The sequence below is a fragment of the Ochotona princeps genome, chromosome 1 (genome assembly GCF_030435755.1).
Source record: "Ochotona princeps isolate mOchPri1 chromosome 1, mOchPri1.hap1, whole genome shotgun sequence".
NCBI lineage: Eukaryota > Metazoa > Chordata > Mammalia > Lagomorpha > Ochotonidae > Ochotona > Ochotona princeps.
The window spans coordinates 130,846,691-130,873,414 of record NC_080832.1 but is presented as its reverse complement, the minus strand read 5'-3'; positions in this window follow the sequence as shown (position 1 = coordinate 130,873,414).

Sequence of the window (26,724 nt, the reverse complement as noted above, 5' to 3'; positions counted from 1 at the left end):
GGAGTGAACCAGCAGCTGCAAGATGCTCTTTGTCTCTCTCTCTCTCCTTCCCTCTTTCTAACTCTGCCTTTCCAATAAAAATAAATAAATGTTAAAAAAATAAAAATAAAAAGAACGTATCATGTAAAAATATGACAAGAGAATGGCAACATGTCAACTAAGTATTTAATGGTCTACAAAAATATAACATTATATTGTAAGGCCCCCCAATAGGGAAAACCTTACCAATTGTCTCGAGAGAGTGAGTTTGCCCAATGACCACCGGAGACGAGACTGGATGCAAAAGCAAGAGGCTTTATTCGATTACCAGCGCGCTGGGGCCGAGGCCAGTTCCTCACGCAGGAGGCTAGGCATCGACCCCGAATCGTTAGACAGAGGGGTTTTTAAAAGGCTAAGCTAAGGCTAAAATCATAAAACCATAACCATGAACAGGAAGGGGGAACCATTAACATAAACAGGGAGTGGGAACCATTAACATCAGCAGGGAGGGGGCCATGCAATTAGGGGCGGAGGCTAGTTGGAGGTGGCCCTTATCTCTCAGGCCCCCAGGCTCTATCATGAAATGTTTCACTGCCCTTCACTGTCCTTTACCGCAAGCACAATACAGAAAGCAAAAAAGCAAATTAAATCCTTCTGTCATTTCAATCCTAAATGTTCCTTTTCAATATCAACCATATCCAAATCCACTTCATGTCTATAAAATCATTGCATCTGGGTCTGAGGTGGTGGTGTAGCAAGCTGCCATCTGTGACACTGGAATTTCACAGGAGAGCCAGTTCAAGTCCCAGCTGCTTCACTTCTGAGCCAGCTCTCTGCTAATGTGCCTGAGAAAATAGTGAAAGACAGCCCAAGTGCTTGGGCCCCTGCTACCTGTTAGGACCTATTGGTCATAGAGGCACCACTAGTTCATCCTGATCTCGGTGAAATTAGGCACAGATGCTGTATAAATTGGTGGTGTGTTTTCTGTGTGGCATTTGATTAACTTTTATAAGCCCTTCACCTGGGCCATCCTGAACTGCTAATACATTATATGTACACAAAGGACTTTACCAATGGGCCTCCCTGCACTTCCCCACCCACCCTGTTGGGGCGCTGTGGCTCCCTGTGTGTTCACATAGCCCTCCCAAAACATAGGTTCAACGGAGTACTGCCCGTGTCCCCAGGGCTGAAAACCTCAGCTTCAGACCCCTCTGCACTCTCTCTCCTAACGGAAGCCTTGGCATCTTCTCAGGCCCAAAATGTCCTAGCACCTAGCACCCTCCATGTGGGAGACCCAGACGGAAAGTCTTCTGCCTTTAGTCTGCTCCCTGCTGGCTATTGTAGCCATTTGGCGAGTGAACCACTAGATGAAGATCTCTGTCTACCTCTCTCTGTCGCTCTGCCTTTCAAACAAAAGATCCCGGTTGGGTACTGTGGGTGGGAGAAGATGTTAAGGGGCTTTCTTGGGGAGGGAGAAAATCGTGTTGTTGTTTTTTTCTTTCTCTCTTTAAGATTGATTTATTTGATAGACAAGAGTTGCAGAAAGAGATGGAGGTGTTCTATCTGTTGATTCGTCTCCCAGAAAGCTGCAACATCTGGGACTGGGTGGGGTTGAAGCCAAGAGCTTCATCTGGGTCTCCCACATGGGTGGCAGGAACCCAAGCACTTGGGCTATTTTTTCTGCTGTTTTTCCAGGTACATTAGCAAGGAGCCGGAAGGGGAGTGGAGCAGCTGGAACTCTGAAGGTGCCCAAATGGTGTTCATTGTAAAGGTCAGTTGGCTGCATCTATAGCTGAAAGCCAAGGCAGCCTGTGCCCCAGCTGCAATTCCAGGGACTGATGTTGATATTATCTGCAATAGTCACCTGCACACTTAGTAGGTGCCGGATCCCATGCCAGGTGTGCCACAGGCAGCTGCTGGTTCCCTCGATGAGGTGTCCTGGAGAGTCTAGACCCAGGATAGTTACCTCCACGCTCCAGGAGAAACTCAAGCACAGGGAAGTTGGAGAGCCTGCGCAAGTTTTCATAGCCAGGGTACAGTGAAGCCAGGATTTAAATCCACTCAGCCTGATTCCAGAACCTGTACATTTTATCACTCCCTCTAATTTATGTTAACATACATGCAGGAGCTTATGTGTATGTCACAGCATTAGCACAACACACAGCTGTTCTCCCGTGAGTAAGGGCTTGATAGATTTGTCCCAGCCACACCACAGGATGCTATGCAAGAGGGGAGAGAGTTGTTCCTACAGATGGGGAAACAAACTATTCATTGAAAACAACATGAGTAGCATAGCCAATGATTAAAAAATAACTCTGCACAAGTACATTCTTAAAAACAGGGGGCATGCAACAAGTTGCTGACAGTGGGTATTCCATAGGTACTAAGACTTTCACATCTTTTTGGTCTCACTGCTCAGTAGGTAATGGAAAGCCTAACTCAAACTAGCCTAAATACTAAAGGAGACCTGCCTAGGTGACTGGAAGGCCCAGAGTTATGCTGTAATTCAACAGCTTAAAAACGCCAGGATTCTTGTGACTTAGCAACTTTGTAACATCTTTAAGGATCCAGGTGGTTTCTATCCCTCCGCCTTCCATTATGTCATTTGCCTTCTTAGGCAGGATTGCCTCTTGATCTCAAAATGACTGCAGTGGTTCCTAGCTTCACCTGCATGTCTCTTATGCTGCAGTTTAAACACAGTTTGTTCCCCATCAGCATCCATGCTCAGACTGAATTCTCCCATGTGGCGGTGTGGGGAGGTGGAACCACTGTGATGAGAGTGCCAGCGTGCTCATACACACACAAGACCATGAGGACAGGGGCAGTTAGCACGAGAACAGGCTGTCACTAAGCCCAGCCACCCGCTGAGTTTGCTCTCCTGGCGGCCGCTCTCTGTCCTGCTTTCCCACCTCATCCTGAGCAGCACAGGGTGCTCCCTTGGCAGCTGAGCAGAGACACCTGCCTGATCCTGGACCTCCAGCTCCCAGGCCCATGCCCCCACAACACAGATCAGGACAGCATTCACTCTCCTTCCTGCCTCTCTTTGGGTAACACTGCAGAAATGGGCCTACTGCCTGAGAAGACGGGGACAACGAATCCTCTCAGCAGGTATGGCTCAGCCGTGCACTGCAGAGGACCATGCTTAGTGTTAATTCAGCCTCAGATCCCTGCCGCAGTACCTGAGAAAGCAGCAGGTGACCCAGTTCCTCACCTCACGCTCTCCTTATGCCCTCACATCCCTTGGCTTTGGTTATTCTGCAAGAATGAAGAAGCTGTATCTCACTGTGATTTTTATTCTGCTTCTCTTTTTCAAAAAGATTATTTTATTTTAATCTGAAAGTAGAATTAGAGAAGGAGAGACAGAGATATTTCATCCACTGGTTCACTCCGCAGTTGGCCACAGCAGTGAGAGATGAGCTGATCTGAGGCCAGGAGCTTTATCCATGTCTCCCGCATGGGTACAGGGGCCCAAGATTTTGGGCCATTCTCTGTCATAGTCTCAGGCCATAAGCAGGAAGCACCAGTGTACATAAGGGATACTAGCATCACAGGTAGAGGATTAGCCCACTAAACCTCGATGCTGGCCCCTTATTTTGCTTTTCTTTCCTTGTAGGAGGTTGCGATTCCTTTAATATGTTTCAAAGCCATGGATATTTATTATCAGTCATCTGCAGTGTACTTTAAGTTCATAAAGCTCAGGTTTTGCTTGGCATGCACAGAGTTGGAAAGCTGGCACCTGAAGGGCATCCCTGCAGTAGGGTGTGAGGGTGTGAGGGTGTGGAAAGGGTGACAGTGGGTGGCAGGGTCCAAGCGGGACACACAGAGGAGAAGCTGAGGGCTACGGCAGCATGGGAGCCATCTTCCCACCTGACCAGTCAAAGGCTTAACAGCCACAAACAAATGGAAAACAGTGAAGCAGCTTGGGTGTGTGGCACCATGGCTAAGATGCCTCCTGAGGTGCCCATGGGTGTGTGGTGCAGTGGCTAAGACACCTCCTGAGGTGCCTGTGGGTGTACGGTGCTGTGGCTAAGACACCTTCTCAGGTGACCATGTCCCAGCTCACACTGCCTAGGCTCCTGATTCTGCTTCCAGCTTCCTACCCATATACATATTGGGAGGCAGAAATGTATAGCTCCAGTGCTTGGGTTCCTGCCACCTACATGGGGGACCAAGATGGAGTTCCTGGCTCTTATCCTTGGCCTAGCCCAGCTCTGGTCACTGTTGGTATTTGGGGAGTGAACCAGAGAATAGAAGATCTCTGTCCCTCTCTCTGTCTTTCAAATAAAATGAGAGTAATTTCATTTTTTTTAATTAAAAAGAATATGCCAGAAGGGTCTACCTGACCCTCAAAACCTAAAAGGCTTTCTCTCTGTCCCTTTAAGTCACTGTCTACAAATCAAAGATGGACTCCCAGTGAGGCTGTTAAACATATCTTGACAATAGGATGTTGCCATTGTCCATACCCACAATGTCAGGATACACTTAAATATCAGAATGATGGACTTATGACTGTTTTTGAAGGACTATACTTTTGTAATAATATAGGGCAAGTCAGTGCAGGGAGAGGATTTGGGTAGGGGAAATCCCAAAGCCTATGGAACTGTTTCATAAAGATAAGATAAAATAAAATAAAATAAATCTGTGCCAACCCCTGGCAAGGACCAGAAGAAATAGAGGAAAGGAGGCTGGGGGTCCTGGGACTGTGGTGTAGCAGGCAAAGCCTCCACCCATAATGGCGGTATCTCACGTGGGCACTAGTTCAAGTTCTGGCTGGTCCACTTTCAATTCAGTCTGCTGCAAATGACGTTGCGGGGTGGGGAGCAGAAGAGAGCTGAGGTCCTTGGGACTCTGCACTCACATGGGAGACCTGCAAGAAGCTCCTGGCTTTGGCCTGAACCAACCCTGATCATTGTGACCATTTGGGGAATGAGCTAAGGAATGGAAGCTCGCTCTCTCTTTCAGTGTGTGTGTGTGTGTGTGTGTGTGTGTCTGTGTGTGTGTGTGTGTGTCCCTCTGTCTCTCCCTCTCAGTCTACAATTCTTTCTTACAAGTAGTTTTATAAGAAAATAAAGCAAAACCTTAAAAAAATAGAGAAACTAGATAAAGAAAAGGGAAGGGGGGTGGCAGGGTCGTTCTGCTCATTACCCATGGACTGCTTAGAGATAGTTCATTGTGAATAAGCGGCATGAATTCTTTGAGCAAGATAATCAGTAGAGGGGATGTGCAACCCTCAGGTCAGTCTAATCTAAGTGTGGCTCCTCCCATTTCTAATCTCGTGCTCTGTGGGTGCCTTATTTGTTTTTTTTTTAAATATATTTTTATTGCATTTCATTTTCTTAAAATTAATTACATTGCATTATGTGATACATTTTTTATGCATTGGGATTCCCCCCTCCCCTCCCCCCCACCCTCCCCCCACGGCGGATTGCTCCACCTTGTTGCATTTCCATAATTCAAAATCAGTTGACATTCTTTCATTGGAGGTATTTACCAAGCATAACGTCCAGCATCCCATTGTCCTGGTAAGTTCAATGGTTTGTTGGTGAGACCATCTCTGGTCCGAAGGTAGAGCCAGCAGAGCATCATCCCAATCAATTAAAAGCCCCAACACAACATTTCCAACCATTTGCAACATTATGGCATTAACTGACATGGTATTGATTAACCAATATGTTACTAGGAAAATGCAGGTTCTCAACCACAACCTGTGACTTCTTCATAGACATTTCAGTTTTGGTTTATATTCAACCGTGTTCTATACACCTTAAAATGACTTAGATTGCTATTCAGCTGTCTCATGCCTATTTTAATTTTAGTCTTTAGCAGTTTATAGCATTGAAGCATGTTTTCCCTGAACCTGGCTGTTTTTCAGGTGGTCTAACTCTGTAATTCTAACAGGATATATGTCAACTGTTTAGGTGAGCATGTTTAGGAGGGGTGTGCAGAGAAATCTTCCATACCCCAGTGAGGAGTAACTAATCTTTGTGTCCCACCCAGTGAGTTATAAGTGCATCCCCGCTGACCGTTTCCTGCCTGTTTCTAAGCTTTCCTTGTTGTTCTCTGTCTATCTATTCTAGTTTTGTTTGTTTGCTTGTTTGTTTTGAGGGGTTTCTGGAGCGCTCCTGATTGTTATTACAAGAGGGGTGGGGACCCAAAATTGGAAGCAGACAAGGACCAGAGAAAGCTCCTCTCCCTAGTCCTGAAGGAAGTTTACTGTTCTTCTGTGTCTGCTGACAGCTCAGGGATCCTGGTTGTTGTTCCAATGACCTTGGATCCTGCAAGGCAGGATTTGGACTTCTTCCATCCCATGTGGTAGATCCAAATGGGGGTGGGCGACCACAGAGTTCTTGGTCTCCGAAGACACTCCATTCCCCCGTGGTCTCCTTGGCAGGTGGGACGCAGTCCTCGGTGCTCATACTGATAGTCCTTGGTGAGGATCTAGGAGTCTTCAGGTTTGGGATAAAAGCCTCCTCCTGTCTGCCTGCTCCACTCTGGGGACCCCTCCCTGCTCTATGCGCATGACCTCCTGTTAAGAGGTTGTTAGGATTACTCCTGATTCCCCCATTTGCCTTTGTAGTTTTGCTATTGTCTAATGCTAATTCGAGTCTGTTGTCTATGAGTTACCAGTTATGATCCTGATAGGTTATATTTCCCGTCTTCCTCACACCTTCTAGGGTGATGCAAGAGTTCTCTGCTCTCCCTCCCCATTTCCAAGTATCATGGGGCCTTACAAGTACATTAGGTTTTACAATTCTTTGATGTAGATCATAAGCAATCTGCCTCATATCATTGGTTACTTCACAATATCTTATTGCATGAGATACAGGCTGTTTGGGGTTGAGATAATATTACTGTTTTTCGGATTGACATCATTTCATAACAGCCACATAGAGCACAACAACAACAACATCAACAACACATTGTAGCACCCTGCTAAAATAATGTGCCACTGAGTAAGCAACACATGCTTAACTAAAAGGAAATACAGAAGTCTTTTGGGAAATGTGATGCCCTCGTATACTTCATGAGCACTGGATGAATTCTACTAGAGAATAGAGATTATTTGGAAGCAAGCAAACTGACATAAAAACATCAAAACATATGAGATACAGCCAAAAGAGCAAACAGACAATCACCGAAAAAAAAAAGTATAGATTGGACTGTTGGAGTTACACTTTCCATGTTGGCCTCCTTATATGAAAGAGAAAATATGGTATTTGTTCTTTTGTGATTGACTCGTTTCACTGAGCATAATGGTTTCTAGTTGGGACCACCTGGATTTAAATAGAATAATATCATTCTTCTTAATAGCTGAATAATATTCCATAGAGTAGATGTACCACAGTTTCTTTAACCACTCTTCCTTGGACGCACATCTGTTTTGTTTCCATGACTTTGCTATTGTAGTTTGTGCTGCTGTAAATATAGGATTACAGATCCCCTTCTCATAGGCAGATTTCACTCCTTTTGGGTATATTCCTAAGAGCAGGATTGCTGGGTCATATGGCAGGTTTATTTGCAATTTTCCAAGCATTCTCCATACTGATTTCCACAGTGGTTGTACTAGCCTACACTCCCACCAGCAGTGAAGGAGGGTGCCTTTCTCCCCATACCCACACCAGCAGGTGTTGTTTTTCGAGTTCTGAATGTAGGACAGTCTCACTGGAGTTAGGTGGTACCTCAAGGTGATTTTCATTTGTATCTCTCTGATGGCTAGAGAGCCTGAGCATCTTTTCATATGTGTGTTAGCCATTTGAACCTGTTCTTTTGAGAAATGTCTGTTCATTTCTTTTGCCCATTTTGCTACAGGGTTGGTTTTTTTACTGTCCCTGGGTTTCTGAAGCTCTTTGTAGATTCTAGATATTAGTCCCCTATCACTCGTGTAGAATGCAAAAATTTTTTTCCCATCCTGTTGGTTGCTTCTTCACTTTGTTAATTGTTTCTTTTGCTGTACAGAAACTTTTTAGTTTGATGTAGTCCCATTTGTTCATTTTGGATTTGATTGCCTTTGCTTTAGGCGTCTTTTCTAAGAAGTCTTTCCCTGTTCCTGTATCTTGGAGTGTGTTTCCTATGTTTTTCTTTAATAGTTTGATGGTTTCTGGGTGTAGATTTAGGTCCTTGAGCCAGTTAGAGCTGATTTTTGTATAGTGCGACAGGTGCGGGTCTTGCTTCTTTATTCTGCAAGCTGCTATCCAGTTGCCCCAACAGCATTTGTTGAATAGACCAGGTTTTTTACCTGGATTGTTTTCCGTTTTCTTGTCAAAGATTAGTTGACTATACATGTGTGGATTCCCTTCTGGTGTTTCTATTCTGTTCCACTGATCTTCTTCTCTGTTTCTGTACCAGTACCAGACTGTTTTGATAACCACTGCTCTGTAGTATGTCTTGAGGTCTGGAATTGTGATTCCTCCAGTTTGATTTCTATTTTTCAGGACAGCTTTAGCTATTCGTGGTCTTTTGTGATTCCAGATGAACTTCTGTATCATCTTTTCTATTTCTGAGAAGAATGTTGCTGGGATTTTGATTGGGATTGCGTTGAATCTATATATTGCTTTTGGTAATATGGCCATTTTGATAATGTCGATCCTGCCAATCCAAGAACATGGTAAGGTTCTCCATTTTTCGAGGTCTTCTTCTATTTCTTTTAAAAATGATTTATAGTTTTCATCATAGAGGTCTTTCACATCTTTAGTTAGCTTAATTCCTAAGTATTTAAGATTCCTTTCCTCTATTTTAAAGGAAACTGTACGTACAATTTCTTTCTCAGCAGTGGAATTATTTGTGTACACTAGTGCCATCGATTTGTGTTCATTAATTTTGTATCTTGCTACTCTGCCAAAGTCTATTATGAGTTCCAATAGTCCCTTGACTGAGTCTTTTGGTTCTCCTATGTAGAGAATCATGTCATCTGCGAATAGCGATAATTTCAATTCCTCATTTCCAATTTTTATTCCTTTAATTGCTTTTTCTTGTCTAATAGCTCTGGCAAGGACTTCCAAAACTATATTAAAGAGTAGCGGTGAGAGTGGACATCCCTGTCTAGTTCCAGATTTTAGCGGGAAGGCTTCCAATCTTTCCCCATTTAGTATGATACTGGCATTGGGTTTATCGTAAATTGCTTTGATTGTGTTATAGAATGTTCCTTCTATGCCTATCTTGTTTAGGGTTTTTAATATGAAGTGGTGTTGGATTTTATCAAATGCCTTCTCTGCATCTATTGAGAGGATCATATGGTTTTTATTTGTCAATTTGTTGATGTGATGTATCACATTCATTGTTTTGCGAATGTTGAACCATCCCTGCATGCCTGGGATGAATCCCACCTGGTCCGGGTGAATGATCTGCCTGATGTGTTGTTGGAGCCTGTTGGCTAGTATTTTATTGAAGATCTTTGCATCTATGTTCATCAAGGATATTGGTCTGTAGTTCTCTTTTTCTGTTGTTTCTCTCTCTGGCTTTGGTATTAAGGTGATATTAGCTTCATAGAAAGAGCTTGGAAGGATTGCCTCTTTTTCTATTGTTTGAAAAAGCTTGTGTAAGATTGGGGTAAGTTCCTCTTGGAACGTTTGGTAGAATTCAGCAGTGAAGCCATCTGGTCCTGGACTCTTCTTAGTTGGGAGGGCTTTAGTTACTGATTCAATCTCAGTATATGTTATTGGGCTGTTTAGATTGTTAATTGCTTCTTGACTCAATTTTGGTGGATTGTATGTGTTCAGAAATCTATCCATCTCCTCTAGGTTTTCTGATTTGTTCTCATATAGTTGCTTGTAATAGTTCCTGATTATTCTTTGTATTTCTGAGGTATCTGTTGTTATATCTCCTTTCTCATCTCAGATGCTATTGATGTGTATTTTCTCACTCCTTTTTTTAATTGGTCGAGCTAGTGGGGAGTCTATTTTGTTGATTTTCTCAAAGAACCAGCTCTTTGATTGATCTTGTGTATAGTCCTCTTGGTCTCTATTTGGTTTATTTCCTCCCTTATTTTGATGATTTCTTTCTTCCTACTAATCTTGGGATTGCTTTGTTGTTGGGTTTCTAGTTCCTTCAGCTGTAAGGGTAGCTGATTTACTTGGTGCTTTTCTTGTTTCTTGATATAAGCACTGATTGAAATGAATTTTCCTCTCAGCACCGCCTTGATTGTGTCCCATAAGTTTTGATAAGTTGTGTTGATGCCTTCATTTGTTTCCAGCAATTTTTTAATTTCCCCTTTGATTTCCTCTCTAACCCATTGCTCATTTAGTAACATATTATTCAGCCTCCATATGTTTGTAAGTCTTGCTTGGTGTTTTGAGTTATTGGTCTCAAGCTTCACTCCTTGGTGGTCTGAGAAGATGCATGGTATGATTTCCACTTTTTAAAATTTGCTGAGGCTTGTTTTATGGCCTATAACATGATCAATTCTGGAGAAAGTTCCATGTGCTGATAAAAAAAGGTGTATTCTCTGTCTGTAGGATGAAAGGTTCGATAGATGTCAACTAAGTCCATTTGCTCTAGAGTTTGGGTGAGTTCTATCGTTTCTTTGCTAAGTTTCTGGTTTTTTGATCTATCCATTTGCGTTAATGGGGTATTAAGGTCTCCCACTAAGATCGTATTGGAGTCTGTTTCTCCCTTTAAGCCCGTTAATATTTGTTTCACGTAGCTAGATGTTTCGCATTTGGAGCGTAAACATTTATTTTGCTGATCTCTTCCTGCTGGAGGCTTCCTTTGATCATTATGTGGTATCTTTCTTTGTCTCTTTTGAGGCTCTTCACATCAAAGTCTATGTCATCTGATATAAGAATGGCTACACCTGCTCGTCTTTCCTTACCATTAGCTTGAAATATCTTTTTCCATCCTTTCACTTTCAATTTTTTCTGATCTTTGTTGGTGAGATGTGTCTCCTGTAAGCAGCAGATAGTTGGGTTTTGTTTTTTGATCCAATCCTCCAAACTATGGCGTTTGACTGATGAGTTTAAGCCATTTACATTCAGCGTTATTATGGATAAGGGGCAGTTTGGTCTTGTCATTTTGGCGATGTATTGTTCTATGATTGGGTCTTCTGTTAGCCTTTTAGTGGGATGTTCTCCACATTTGCCTTTGTTTCTGGTGGTTGCTATTTCTTTTTTCTTTCATGGGAACATCCTTGAGTATCATTTGTAGGGCAGGTTTAGATGAGACAAAATCTTGAAGTTTTTCTTTATTGTGGAAGAATTTTATTTCATTTTCAAAGACAAAGGAGAGCTTTGCAGGGTAAGTTATTCTGGGTTGAAAATTTTTCTCTTTTAGAATCTGGAATATGTCACTCCAGTCTCTTCTGGCCTGTAGTGTTTCCTCTGAAAGGTCAGCTGTGAGTTTGATTGGGGTTCCCCTATATGACACCTGATTTTTTTCTCGTGCACATTTAAGGATTTTTTCTTTTTGTTCAACTGAAGAGAGCTTGATTATCATGTGTCGTGATGAAGTTCAGTTTTGGTCAACTCTGTTGGGAGTTCTGTAGCCCTCCTGTATATTACTTTCTAATTCTTTGCTCAGATTAGGGAAGTTTTCCTGTATTATTTCACTGAATACGCCTCTAATCCCAGCTTCTCTTTCTGCACCTTCTGGAACTCCCATAACTCTTATGTTAGACCTTTTAATTATATCTTTTAATTCTTGGATACTTTTTTTTAGCTTGACCTAGCTCTGCTTCCAGCTTTTTGCTTGTTTCTTCATGGTGACAGGAACTATCTTCTAATTCTGAAATTCTTTCTTCTGCCTCATTCATTCTGTTGTTGAGACTCTCCTCTGTATTTTTAATTTGCTCTACTGTGTTCTTCATTTCTGATATATCAGCCTTAATTTGATGTATTACTGCTATTTCTTCTTTGAACTCTTGTTTGTACTTCTCATTGTTGACCAGCAGCTTTGCAATGAATTTTCTGAGTTCTTTGTCCCCCATTTTCTCAATGTCTTCCTCAGTTAACTCTGAGAGTGGGCGAAGCTTTTGCTCCTTTGTTGGAGAGACTTCAGTAACATTCATAGGGCTTTTTTCTTGTCTTTTACCTTTTGTAGTTGCCAATGTGTTTGACGAAATCATCTCTATGGTCTATTACCTACAGGTCTATAAGTTGATTATTATGTTCAATCAGTGCCCTGGATTTGGGGAACATAGCTGCCAGGAATAATTGCTTTGTCCGTGACACTGATTTTGTAGGCGGCACTGAGCTTGTCGCCCCCTACTGGCCAATAAGTCTAATACCTCCTGGGGTTATTTTGGGTGGAGTTGGAGGCGTGCCTTTTCGGGGCTGTTTTTTTCCGTGGAGCCTATGCAGTGCTCTAAGATGGAGGTATTTTTGTCCCCAGGTCAGCCCTTGGGCGATTCAGCTGACCTCCCTTTAGTGTAACAGTATCTGCTCCCGTGACACTGTTATCTAAGAGTTGCTGAATTAGCATGCGCAGTTTGCCACTCCTCCTCTAGCAATTTATCAGTGTTTGAAGCACATGCGTCAGTGTCCAAGATGGCGCCTGTATGAGGCACCAGTAAAGATCAGGGGGCTGTTGCTGTCAGCTCCAGGGACCACACAGACCCCACAGGCTGCAAGGCTGTTACCGTGGGCTCAGCTCCGCGCAATTAACCAACAATACGCCCACTCTGGATCTCCACTTAGGGTTCACACCTGCTGCCCTGCCACCTGATATGACTTTAGGTGGAGAACTGCAGCTGCTGGCTTTCAGTTCCAGGGACCACACAGACCCTGCAGGGAGCAAAGCTGGTGCTCCCTTCTACCCTTGGATCAGTTCCGAAAGAACAGCCAGAAAGGGGCCTGTGTGTTGTTCTGTCAACTCCGTGTTCCGCCTCTCCACACAAGATGGCGCCCTGAGTCCCCGACTCTCTCTGCCTGCAGCTGGTCCCGGTTACTCAGCTTGTCTGTCCGCTCCCAGACCACACTCGCTTTCCTAGCTCCCCACGCGGACACAGGCGCTTACCTGGCGGTCACAATGTCTGTGTGGAGGCCACTGCTGGATGTTTGGCTGGTGCTGGAAACGGATTGCTGGAGCCTGGATCACCGGAGCCTGGATCGTCAGAGACCAGATCACTGGGGTCTGAGTTGCTGCTTGCCGACTGCTGGTGGGTTCTTCAATCCACTACAACACTGCTGTCTTGTTTCCGCAGCTTCCCTGTGTCCAGGGGGGTTCCTGGTACCCCCTGCTTACTGCCTGAGCCCTACCTATCCCCTGTAATCTACTTATTGTACTTCTCCCTGCCTAAAGATTCTCCGCCTTATCAAACGTGTCTGTACTCTATGCCCGGGTGCCTTATTTGTTACAGTTGAGCCAGAGGGGGCTCCAAGAGGAAAAGGCTACAGGTCTGGCTGCAAATCCTCTGGCTCCTCGCTCTTTGCAGCTGCTATTTGTCTGTCCATTAACATCTGGGAGCACCTGGCATCCTGCTAACATCTAATAGATCCCAAGACAAGCTGTAAGTAACTGTCTGCTTCATTTCTAGGCAAGGTATCACATGCTTTGTCAATCTGTTCTTGCTATCTTCTTCTGCCTTTAAAAATCAGCACTAGTGAGCTCCAGTTGATACACAATGCAGTGCTCTGCCTGGAACATTTTGACACATGTAGCCTGTTATACAGTCATCATCATTATAAAGCTTTAGACTGTGGCTTTCACCATAAAATGATCCCTTCTTTTCCTGTGCCATGCCCACCTCTGACCCCCAGGGCAATCACTGTTCTGTTTCCATCATTATAGATCATGTCCCTCTTCCTATAATTTCATATGAATGGGTGGCTTTTTTTCCTTTTTTTTTTTTTCAGCTAACCCAATGCTGCAACTCATTCATGTTGCTGTGTATCCTAGATAATTTCTTTCATTGTCATGTAGTGTTCTATTATATGGATGTATATTTATGCCATTATTATTGATTTATTAACTGATAGCTGGATGGGATCCTATTCTGTTTTGTTTTTGCTGTCAAGAATATTGCTGCTGGGACCAGGATCCTAGTGTAGCTCAACTGTCTGCCATTATGACCCTGGCATCGTTGTATCCCTGGTACTGTGATTCTATTGCAGCTTCCTGCTCATGCTCCTGGGAAAGTAGCTTGACCTAGCTCTGCTTCCAGCTTTTTGTTTGTTTCTTCGTGGTGACAGGAACTATCTTCTAATTCTGAAATTCTTTCTTCTGCCTCATTCATTCTGTTGTTGAGACTCTCCACTGTATTTTTAATTTGCTCTACTGTGTTCTTCATTTCTGATATATCAGCCTTAATTTGATGTATTACTGCTATTTCTTCTTTGAACTCTTGTTTGTACTTCTCATTGTTGACCAGCAGCTTTGCAATGAATTTTCTGAGTTCTTTGTCCCCCATTTTCTCAATGTCTTCCTCAGTTAACTCTGGGAGTGGGCGAAGCTTTTGCTCCTTTGTTGGAGAGACTTCAGTAACATTCATAAGGTTTTTTTCTTGCCTTTTTCCTTTTGTAATTGCCAATCTGTTTGACGACAGCTCTATGGTCTGTTACCTCAGGTGTATAAATTGACTTTAATGTTCAATCAGTACCCTGAGTTTAGGAAACACAGCTGTCCTGAATAATTGCTTTGTCCGTGACACTGATTTTATAGGCAGCACTGAGCTTGTCGCCCCCTGCTAGCCAACACGTCTAAGTACCTCCTGAGGTCACCCTGGGCAGACTTGGTGGCCAGAAAGATCAGGGGGCTGTCACAGTCAGCTCCAGGGACTACACAGACCCCACAGGCTTCAAGACTATTGCCGTGGGCTCAGCTCCGCCTAATTAACCAACAACACACCCACTCTGGATCTCCACTTAGGGTTCACACCTGCTGCCCTGCCACCCGATATGGCTCCAGGTGGAGAACTGCAGTTGCTAGTTTTCAGTTCCAGGGACCACACAGACCCCGCAGGGAGCAGAGCCAGTGCTCCCCTCCACCCCTAGATCAGATCCGTATGAACAATCAGAAAGGGGCCTGTGTGTTGTTCTGTCAACTTTGCTTTGCGCCTCTCCTGAATCCCCGACTCCCTCTGCTTGCAGCTGGTCCCAAACACCCAGCTCAGATTGTCAGGTCCTGGACCACACTCGCCTTCCCAGCTCCCCACACAGTCCGAGGCTCTAACCTGGCGGTCACAACATCCGTGTGGAGGCCACCGCCGGATGTTTGGCTGGCGCTGGAAATGGATCGCTGGAGCCCGGATCACCGGAGCCTGTGGTTCCGAAGGCTGGCGAGTCCCTGGTCGGCCACAAGGTCAGTCACAGGAGCTCTTCGTGCCAGGAAAACGTCACTTCCCAGCTTGCTGGAGATGATTAGCCCAAATGGCTCTCAATCCCTATATCTGCCGTGGGTCAGCCGCTCCCGCCGGTGCCGCTCTCCTGGCAACTGAGGCCACTCCTGGAAAAGTAGATAAAAACCAGTATAACTGCTTGGGCCCTGCATCCATGTGGGAGATCTGGAGGAAGCCTGGCCCACGCTGACCATTTTGGTCATTTGGGGAGTGAAGTGGCGAATGCAAGATTTCTGTTTATTGCTCCCTCTCTCTATGTAGTATAAGTAAATATTTAAAAGCAAAAGAATGAAGCTGTTATACTTGTTTATGTACAAGTCTCGGTGTGGATATGTTTTTATGTTCCTTGAGTATAGCTATGAGTGGAATTGCTGGGTCACTTTACTGTGTGTAACTTTACAAGTAATTGTGGAACTTCAGAGTTTCACAGCAGTCATTTCATTTCATCCTTCTACCAGCAATATGTAAGCGTCCCAATAGTGACAATGTAGTGATATCTTACTGCAGTTTTATTTTGCATGTCTCTGATGAATGAAAATGTTGAGTATCTTTCCAGTTACCTTATTGGTTAATTTTATATCTCTTTTGAAAGTGTGTCCTGCTGGCACTGGGGGCTAATTCTGTCAAGTCAAACCACAGAACCACCCGAAGAGTCATAAACAGGGGTTGAGAGAGACCTGGGAGGGAAATAGTAGGTTCCCCCCTCTTGGGTTACTACTCCTGCGGCAGGGCATGAAAACTAGGATGGAGGCTGGAGTGGCTAGACAGAGAGGCACTCAGCAACATCCGTGAGGGCTGGATAGTTTAGCTGGTTAGATGGAACTAAGCTTTAATACCCATTGACAAGTACGAGAGCCAAATGGGATGTGGGACAGACTGGACTAGTCCGCTATACATACTAGCAAACCAGGGTAGGGGCGGGCCTGGTGGGGGTTATTGTGGGTTGCTCCAACTAGGCTGCAGCTCTCACTGGTTTATGTGAGGGCTGAGTATGTGATGGGCAGAACCAGGAAGTCGGGACTGAAAACAGAACCAACCCAGCAATTGCAACCACCAGCTGATCATGGAGATGGACTGTGCCGGGTCCTGTGCTTGCTAGAACATACAAGAATCTGGTCTGTGAATACCTCAAAGTTTCTTTGGGGATCTCCCCAATTGAAATGCTGGACTCAGAACCTTAGCCAAGAAAAGACAGAAGAAATAACAAGTCAATCAACCACCTCAGCATATGTGGCAGCGAGATACTGGGCAAATGAAGACTCTATGATGGACTATGTCAATCAGAGGATTCTTCAACGACCTCACCAAGCTGGGAATGGCAAAAATGGCAGTGATTCATAACTGGTGAAATACTAGGGCCATTTGAGCAAGTATCTCAGAGCATGCCCACATCCGGGACTTGGGGTGGGTGGGAAACTGGGTGGGGATTCTCCCTCAATATCCCTCTTTACCTCAGATACAAGAAGGAAGCAATATGGACATAATAGTCTTACCCACTTCCCTATAGCCCCTGACCCTTTTTACCGTAATTAACTATGCAAAGATTGTCAACAATATAATTAAAAAAAAAACTCAAAAAAAAAAAAAAGAAAGAAAGAAAGAAAGAAAGAAAGTGTGTCCTGTCCACTGGTTCACTCTCCAAATCCACAAATGTCTACAACACCGGGGCCAGGTTGAAGCTGGTGGTGGGGAGAGGAATCTAGGCCCCATGCCAGATGGGCCATCACTGTTGCCTTCCAGCATCTTCATTGGCAGGAAGCTGGAATCAAAAGCCAGAGCCAAGTACTCTGATGTGGGATGTGAGTGTCTTAACACATAGTACAGAAACCGATCCCTAGTTCTTTTATTATTCATCTAAGGCATCTTTGCTTAACTCAAGTCTGAGAAAGATGATCACAACTGTAGACAACTACCTAGGTTGCATTGTACCTAGGCAAGTGTTACACTGCTGGGAGAAAGATAACTAATAGCTGGCAGGCATTCTGGACCTGGTTAATGCCAATTTTGTGTTAACTATACCAGTCTGCCAAGAGAATTGCCTATTCCCTTTTTTTTAAAGATATGTTTGGGACAGATGTTGGCATATCAGCAGATAGGGTCTGGGGACCCAAACGCAGGTGAGCATGGGCCCCGGGATTGGGCCACAGGCTGGCACGGCACACTAACAGTGGACCAGACTTGGAGACATGCATGTTTGTGGGGTATGGGGATGTGTGGGAAGGAGGACTGCTGAAGGAGAACATGACAGATAAGTGATTTCCGGGGAGACTTCCACCAGCCATGCTATTGTGAATGAGGGGCTGAGACTGGGTGGCTTGAAGGAGGGAGACTGTAAGACCCGTCAAGGGCCAAACCAATAAACCCACCCATGTGGGAAACTTGAGCTGGGCTTGTTGATATCACCATTTCCTACCAGTACACATGAAGGACATGACTGGGGGACCTGCCTGGCAGGGCTCCATCACAGTACCTGCCGGTGAGTATTGGAGTAGGGTGTGGACCATGTTAGGCTGGGCTATGACACTAATTGGCATTAGCTGGTAAGAGAATCGGGTCTGGGAGCAGATTCTGTGGGAAATTTAAGGGCTCACCCCTGTGGGACTGCCAACCAGCTGTTTTGCTCAAGGACTGGGGGCGGTAACAGGGCAACACGCATGGGTATTATGGTTGGGAATAGGCCAGGCTAGTCTAGGCTGCATAACTGGCAGGCACACCCAAGAATTGGGTGTGAGGGCAGGCCAGGATGCAACATCCACCAAGACACACAAAAGCCACGACTAGGGGAGCAGACTGGGTAAGGGCTTGGCACCCACTGACACTTTTAAGATCTGGGTCCAGGAGAGAACCTGGTGGGGAAAATGGGGGAACTTGGGGAACTGCCCTGGTGGGCCATAGCTCCCACTGGTCAGCGTATGAGTCAGGTCTAGGTATTGACAGGTACATGGGTTGGATGTAAGGTGAAACTGGGAAGGGCCAGGCCAAGCTGTAGCACACTGGCATGTGCCATAGCCAGGATAAGGTATGGACCATGCCAGGCTAAGCTATCACATGTGCCAGTTTGCATGAAAACCATGAATGGGGTCAAGCTGGTAAGAGCTGAATCTAGCAGCTACCAGCAAGAGTTGGGACTGGGAGCAGGTTGGGCTAGACCAGGCTGCAGCATCCAAAGGCAAAGGACACAATGGGGGATAGGCCATGCCGGGCTGGGTCGGAGCAACCACTAGCATGCTCAAGATCTGTGGCTATGATCAGGCCTAGCTGGGGGAACTAATGGTATGCATTGCCGTGCTGTGGTTCCCACTGGTGAGTATGAGAGCCAGAATGGATGTATACTGGGCCTGGGGTATGCCACACTGGACTAGGCTCCAGCATCTACTGGCACTTGTGGAAGACAGGGTGGGTGCAAAATAGGCTAGGTCTTGACACCTGCCGGGCCATGCGAGAGCTGTGTCTAGGCATGGATCAGGCATGGCTGGGCTGTAGCACCCAAAGGTAAGAGCCAGAATGGGAGTGTTCAGTTGGGCAAGGTCACTGTATCTCCTGGGACAGGAGGTGGGCCAAGTCAGGCTGGGCCAAGAACCCACTGGTGTGTGTAAGATCTACAATTGGAAGGTGACCTGATAGACGAACTTTGGGAACTCTTCTGTCAGAAAACAATCCCTCCAGGAGAGTACAAAAATGGATGCTGGGAGCAGCCCAAACCAGGTCAAATTACAGTACCCACCAACATACATACCTGAGGCTCAGGACTGGGGGTGGGCCAGGCTGGGACAGGTAATAGCACAACTGTCACATGTGAGAAGCAGGATGGGGTAAGGGACAGGTCAGGTTAGGCCTCAGCAATAGCCAGTTCACATTAGGGCTAGAACTGGGGACAGGCTAGGCAGAGCAGGCTGAAACACCCATTGGTGAATGCAGAGGTGAGGCACCATACCATATTGGGATGCAGCATCCACCAGCACGTGTAAGACCCAGGGCTGGGGACAAGCTTAGTAGGGGGGCTGCAGGCACTCCCCTTCTGGGCTACTGCTCCTGCTGATGAGTGTGAGAGCTGGGACTGAAGGCAGACCCGGCTAGTCAGGGCTACAATACACATTGGCCTGCATATGTGCTGGGTTAGGAGCAAGCCAGGCTGAGATAAGCAAACATATCCATTGGTGCATGCATGAACCAGAGTAAGTGTGGGTTGGTTGATCTTTGATGCAGCATCAGCTGGCAGGTGCTAGGACTTGGGGTAAGTCCTACCAGGCTAGACCACAGAACCACCTGGAAAGGGAAAGCTGAGGTTTGGAGTGGGCCTAGTAGGGAAATTGTGAGTACTCCTCTGATGGGCTGCAGCTCCACTGGTGAGCTTGAGAACCAGAGCTGGGGGCAAGCCTGGCTGAACAGGTGGTAGCATCCACTAGCATAAGTGTGGGGTGAATATTGGGGTCAGTTGGACTGGACCAGGCTGCAGCACCAATTGGTGTGTATAAAAGCCGAATGGGATGTGTGATAGATTGGTCCAGTATGCTGCATATACCAGCATGAGCAGGAACCAGAGCTGGGGGCAAATCTGATGAGGGTTATTGAGGTTGTTTTGACTACACTTCAGTTTCCGCTTGTGTGCATGAGGGCTGAATGTGGTGGGCAGGATTGGGCTGGACCACAGCATTAATTGGTTTGCATATGAGATGGGGCTGGGCACAGAACTAACCAGGCGATGGAAACCACCAGTGTGTGTGTAGGCTGATGTGGGTGACAGAGTTAGACCCTGCACTGGCTGGCACACACAGGAGTCAGATCATGTGAGATTTCTTTGGGGAGCCCTCCCCCCCAACTGGATCCCTGGACTCAGAACTCCAACCTCATGGAAAAATCACATGATCTGTGGTCTGATCATGGAGTGCGTGTGTCAGAACTGGGCCCCCTTGGTTGCTGAAGCCTGTACAGTGGACAACATACCCAGATGCACACGGGGTATGTGACAGCTCATTGAGGCCTTCAGAGGATGTCTAGTACCAGGAAGGGCAGAACAAATGGGACAGCTCTCCTGACAAAGCTTTGACAGCGAATGGACACTCTAAGGTGGACCATGTCAGCTAATGGACCTTGGAGCTATTTTCTCAGCCTTGGAGCAATGAAGGCAACATCTCAGAACTATCAAAACCATGTAAGTAGTATCCTCAGAACATGCTCCACGTCAAGGACTCTGGGATGACATTGAGTGGCTGTCCCCCATCCCTGGTACTGATGCAGTTAGGCTGGCTGGAAGCATCCCTTTCCCTGTCACTCCCCCGAGATACAAGAAGAAATAAATGGACATTGGAGGCACAATTGTCTCATGCATTTTCCCCCATTCCTCGACCCTCCACACCCTCATCAGTGGTCCACATGAGTGCGCATCCTTCTCAGTCATGTAAACATTATAAACTTATTGTTAAAAAGGAAGACTGGGGAAGATTGTGAAAATTTTTTGCTTTTATTTTCTTTTAGCAATATTTTAAGTTTAGTTTCTAGATGCACGTCTTTGATGATCTCAGGTGGCTATTTGGATACTGTTTGAATGAAAAATCAAAGTGCATAGTTTTTCATATGGAGATTCTGATTTCTCAGTACCCTGTGTAGAAAACCTATTCTTTGCTCATTGAATTACCTGGGAACTTTTGTCAAAAGTCAATTCAAGGGCCTGGCGCAATTGCATAGTGGCTGAAGTCCTTGCCATGAACGTGCCGGGATCCCTTATGGGTGCTGGTTCTAATCCCGGTGGCCCCACTTCCCATCCAGCTCCCTGCTTGTAGCCTGGGAAAACAGTGGAGGACGGCCCAAAACCTTGTGCCCCTGCACTCGAAAGGGAGGCTTGGAGGAAGCTCCTGACTCCTGGCTTCGGATTGGCTCAGCTTCTATCAGATGGAAGATCTTCCTCTCTGTCTCTCCTCCTCTCTGTATATCTGCCTTTCCAATAAAAATAACATAAATATATATTTTTTAAAAAGTCAGTTCAACAGAGAAGGCAAAATAATTACAGACGCATCTAGTCTTTGGAAAAGGTAATAAATGGAAATTCTCTAAACTAGTTATATTTGGAGAGGATTTCTTCCATTAAAACCTCCATTAGTTTCCCAGTTAGGGAGCTAAGGGGACACCCTGGCTGGGTTGGAGTTCCCACTGGTGAGTGCGGGGGCCAGAGTGGGGGCTATGTTCTGGTCTGGATATGGCTGCAGTATCCCTCAACACAAGTGTGGAGTGCGACTGGGCACACCAAGCTGGGCTACACTCCAGCACCAAATGGTGCCCTGGAGGACCAAGGTAGATGTGGGATGGACTAGGCTACGTCTCTGCCCCTATTGAGCCATGTGTGAGCTGTGTCTGGGTGTGGACCAGCCTTGGCTGAGCTGAAATATCCAACAGTAAGAACCAGAACGGGTTGAGGCCAGTCAGCAAAGGTCACTGTTCCTGCTAGGACAGGAGGTGAACTAAGTAGGGCTGGACCATGGACCCACCTGTATGCACGAGATCTGGAATTGGGAGAGGTTCTGATGGAGGAGCCTGGGCAACTCCTCTGACAGGATACTGTCCCTGCAGGTGAGTGCAAGAATCATGATAGGGAGCAACCCAGACCAGGCCAGGGAAAGGTACCCACCGGGATACATTTGGCATAGATGGGGACAGACCAGGCTGAACCAGTTCACATCACCTGCTGGCGAATCTGAGCACCAGAATAGAGTGTGGGTCAGGCCAGGTTCGGTCACAACACACACCAGTACACATTACTGCTGGGACTGGGTGCCAGCCGGACTGGGCTAGGCTGTAACCCTCACCAGCGTCAGGCAGTAGGACTGGGCCAGGCTATAGAACCCACTGGCAAATGCCGAAGCGAGGCGGGCCATGCCTGACTGGGCTGCAGCACCTAACCAGCACACATGAGAACCAGGGAGGAAAGTGTAAGGCTGGCAGGGGGAATGTGGAGCCCCCCTACTGGAACACCACTCCCACTGGAGAGCATGGGTTGGGATCGGGCAGATCAGACCAAGCAACACTACACACCTGTGGGCCTCGTGTGAGCTAGATCAGGGAAAAGCCAGGTTTGGTTGACTGTCCCTACTGGTGCAAGCATAAGTCAGAGTGGGTGAGGGTTGGTGAGGCTTTGCTGCAGCATCAGCTGGCAGAGGCTGGCACTGGGGGCTAATTCTATCAAGTTAAACTGCAGAACCACCTGGAGAGTCCATGATGTGGGGATGGGCCCAGGAGGGAAATAGTGGGCACCTCCCTCTTGGGTTACCACTCCCACTGGAGAACACGAAAACCAGAACTGGGGCTGACCTGGCTGGAGAATGACACCTACCAAGTATGTGTGTGTGCTGGATAGTGGGGCTGGTTGGGTGAACTAGACTTCATTGCCCACTGACATGTATGAGAGTTGAATGGGATGTGGGACAAACTGGACCAGTCTGCTATACATACTGGCAAGGATGGGAACCAGGGTTGAGGGGGAAGGCCTGGTGGGGGTTATTGTGGGTCGCTCTGACTGGGCTGCAGCTCCCACTGGTTTGCGTGAGGGCTTAGTGTGTGGTTGGCAGGATCAGGCTGGACTGCAACACCCATTGGTTTGCATGGAAGACAGGGCTGGAGGTAGGACTGACCCAGCAATTGCAACGATCAGCTGATTGTGGCGACAGACTATGCCGGACCCTGTAGTGGCAAGGACACACAAGAATCAGGTCTGGGATCACCTCAGACAAAGTTTCTTTGGAGATCTCCCCAACGACCTGCCGGACACAGAACCCCAACCATGAAGAGAAGGGCAGGTTCCATGGTCTGACCATGGAGTGCAAGGGTCAAAGCTGAGCCACAACCCACTTCTCCTTATGCTTCTCCTCCTGCCTCTGTCATCACTCTCAGCTGTTCCTCCTTATCTCTCCCATCCTGAACCACCAGGATGGTTCTGTGCCTCAAACCTCAGATATTTCACACTGCAGTTATTTTCTGGGTGACAAAGAGTTGCCGCCACATGGCTTTCAATCTAAGTGGCACACTGCCAATTCACACTGCAGTTAGGACCTCCCTTCTGAAATCCACACTCTGATACCCAGCTGTTGGCTGGACATCTCTGTTTGAATGTTGAATAAAGTAGCTGATAGGGCTCCGGTTCCACTGTGGTGGCAAGAATGGTGCCCCCATCACAGTTGTCCACACTTGCCTTAGGGAGTGAAGGGGACCTTAAGGGGATTACCCTGAATTGCGGGGCACATGCTGCCTGATCACAAGGGTATGTGGAGGAGAAAAAAAGACCTCTACCAGCATTAGCAGAGGTCAGATGCGCTGTGAAGACAGGGAAGGGGGCCACCAGCGAAGGCATGCAGGTGCACTTAGCAGATGAGGAGGTGGAGTTTCCCCTGAAGCCTGCAGAGGGACCTCAGGCCTGACAGCACCTGTCTGTGAGCTCCAGGATCGCCAAGAGAACAGGTGCATGTGATCTATAAGGGCAGGAGTGAAAGAGAAACAACATAAGTGCTTCCCTGTGGCCACTCATCCCCTGACTTACTCCAGAAAGACACTTGGGCTTGGCTCTGTTTTTCCTCTCTCTCACACCTCATGCTGGATTTCATGAGCCAATTCTGATGGCTTTACCTTCAAGATGTACCTAGAATACAGCGGGTTGTCCTGATCACCACCAGTACTGCCTGGGTCTGAACCGTTGCCACTTCTTCTATTCCTGGGTTGCTTGAGGACCTCCTGGGGAGTCTTCCTTCACTGCCTGCCCCACACCATCCACCTACAGCCTACTCTAGATGGTTGCCAGAGCAACCAGGCTGAAATACAAGTTAGAATTCAGTGTCTTGCACCATCTTCTACGGCTCTCTCCCTTGCTGTGTAACAGATGTTTACATCCTAACCATGGCCTCCAAGGACCCACGTTGGCTCCTGGACCCTTCTCTGAGTGCCTCTTCTGTCCCTACCACTTTGCAGCCTGCAAATGCTACTGGGTAACAACTCTCAGGTGCTGACTGGGGGAGCCCCTCTCAGCTTTCCTTCCTCCTCCTTCCTGGGCATATAGGGGGGCAGAACCTCATCCCCTCTCTCCAACCTGGAATGGCTCTGAAGGTCACCCTGTGCAGGTGTCCACAGCCTGCACTGGAACTGTGATATAACTTGCCTTCCTCCTTCCAGCTTTGCTTCCTTCCCCTGCTGCTGGAATCCAGCTCCAGCTGAGTTCAGAATTGAGATGGGTGCATGGATCAGGCGTAAACAGGAAAGAAATGGACCACTATGATTTTAAGATCATAATGGACAATGCAAGAAAGCCATCCCCTTTATTTATACAGAAGCTGTCACAAGTTCTGGCATGGACTTTTTACATCATGGTCAAGTGGGTGTTTCCAAGGATAATTCTGCCATTTGTTTTACCTTAAAGCTCTCAATATCAATCAGTAACACATTCCTACAAAAATCCTCATTCTACAACTTAATCTTGAATCAGTTAAGGGAAGAAATGCATCACAAAAAACGGGGAGGGGGGAGCCCAAAGATCAAGGATGGTGAAACGGGGGGGGGGGGGGGGGGAGCAGAGACAAAGACAAAATGAATACTAAAGGGCCCTTTGCAGTTATCTGAGACATTAACCTCCAAGCTCACATTGATAGTAAAAAACCAACTCCACAGTAGCAAACAATGCCTGAATAGATTACAGAATTCTTCAGCAGGGTGGTCCGGTGTCCATGCAAAAGAAGGTGGAACTGCCTTCAGGTGGTTTGTAGAGACATTCACCAGGCCCTGCCATGCAGCAGGAAATTCCTTGCGGCCCTGCCTGCAACGCAACAGTTCTCCACACACCTTCATGTCCTCCAAACACACTACACGGACCCCAGCACTCTGCTTTGCCTTCCGTAGCTCAATCCCAGCAGCAAGTGCACCAGTTACCGTCACGGACACTGCTTTGCAGCAACTGACATGTGAACCTGAACTCTGCTGTCTCAGCACAGCAAGGCCCCTTTTGCCTCAGAACTGTGGTAATTGCTGCTGCTCTTCAATATTCTCTCCCTTCCTTCAGCCTCTGCTTGAATATCTCACAGTCTGGTCTTTCCTGTCTCAGATAAAATAGCAAACATCATCATCCTCATAGGCACCGCTATCCCATTGCACAACTGAACATTTTATAATATGTATCCCTATCAATTTATGTATTTCTGCGCAGATGGTTAGCCCAGTAGTAACAATACCGGTTTGAGACTCAGCTCCAGCACCTGACTCCAGCTTCCTGCAAATACACACCCTGGGAGGCAGCAGGCAATAGCTCAAGTAGTTGTGTTCCTGCTACCCATGTGGGAGACACAGATGGAGTTCTGGATTCCTGGTTTTCAGAGGACTGAATCAACAAATGGAAGATCTCTCTCCTTCTGTCACTCTGCCTTCCAAATAGATAAAACATTAAACCTTTTTTAAAAAGTTGGCTTTAAAAATGGAGTCAAAAGAGAAGTTTATTTTAGTAACAAAAATGTTTGAAGTACATGCAGTTTATTTATAATCTGTGTTTTCCATGAACTTTTTTGAGATCCCTCATATTGTCAATTCTCCTGACAATTGACATCCTCTATCCCTAACCCAAATTCCCAATCTCATCCAGGTACTACTCAGGGTCTGGCCAGGTTCCCAGAAAGTTCTACCCAAACTATAGTCCACACCATGAACTCTTGCACCCAGGAGGGCGTTACTGCTGGGGAGGAGGTCTGTCCTTGGGCCAGGACAGCCTGGGTGGGAGTTCCAACTCAATTATTCCCCAGCACACAGCCTTGGCAGGTGACTGCTTTCCCTGAACAGCAGCTTAAGTCAGTGACATCAGCCTCACCAAGTGGCTGTGTGACAAAAGAAGACATGCTTAGCTGTGGGTCACTCAATGTGTTCCAAGCACCCAGAGCTCCCTGGAGACCATGGCCCTGGAGAAGCACAATGTTCCCAGGAGGCAGCTCAGAGACTTTATAGCTGTGGGACAAGGTGTTTGCTGCAGGAAACCATTGAGGATGGCATGCGCTGCCAGGATGATTTCCAACACGTTGGAACAGCACAGCAACAGTTGGCACAGCAAAACTGTATTATTAGTCAGGCCTGGGCGTCATCTCATGAGTATCCCCTCCCAAAGGCAGCCGTTGATGAGCAGGCAGTCCTAAAAGCATAAGCATCAGGTAGGTGTCCTCTCCCTCCCTCTTCCCATCCCCTTTGCCCCTCAGATTTAATGAAAACAATTACATTTGGCCAAAGTGCCTTTTCCAGTTCCCAGTACTTGGTGATTCAAAAGGAAAGGTGTTGGGCCTGGCGGCGTGGCCTAGTGCCTAAAGTCCTCGCCTGGAACGCCCCGGGATCCCATATGGGTGCCGGTTCTAATCCCGGCAGCTCCGCTTCCTGTCCGGCTCCCTGCTTGTGGCCTGGGAAAGCAGTCGAGGACGGCCCATTGGGACCCTGCACCCACGTGGGAGACCTGGAAGAGGTTCCTGGTTCCCGGCTCT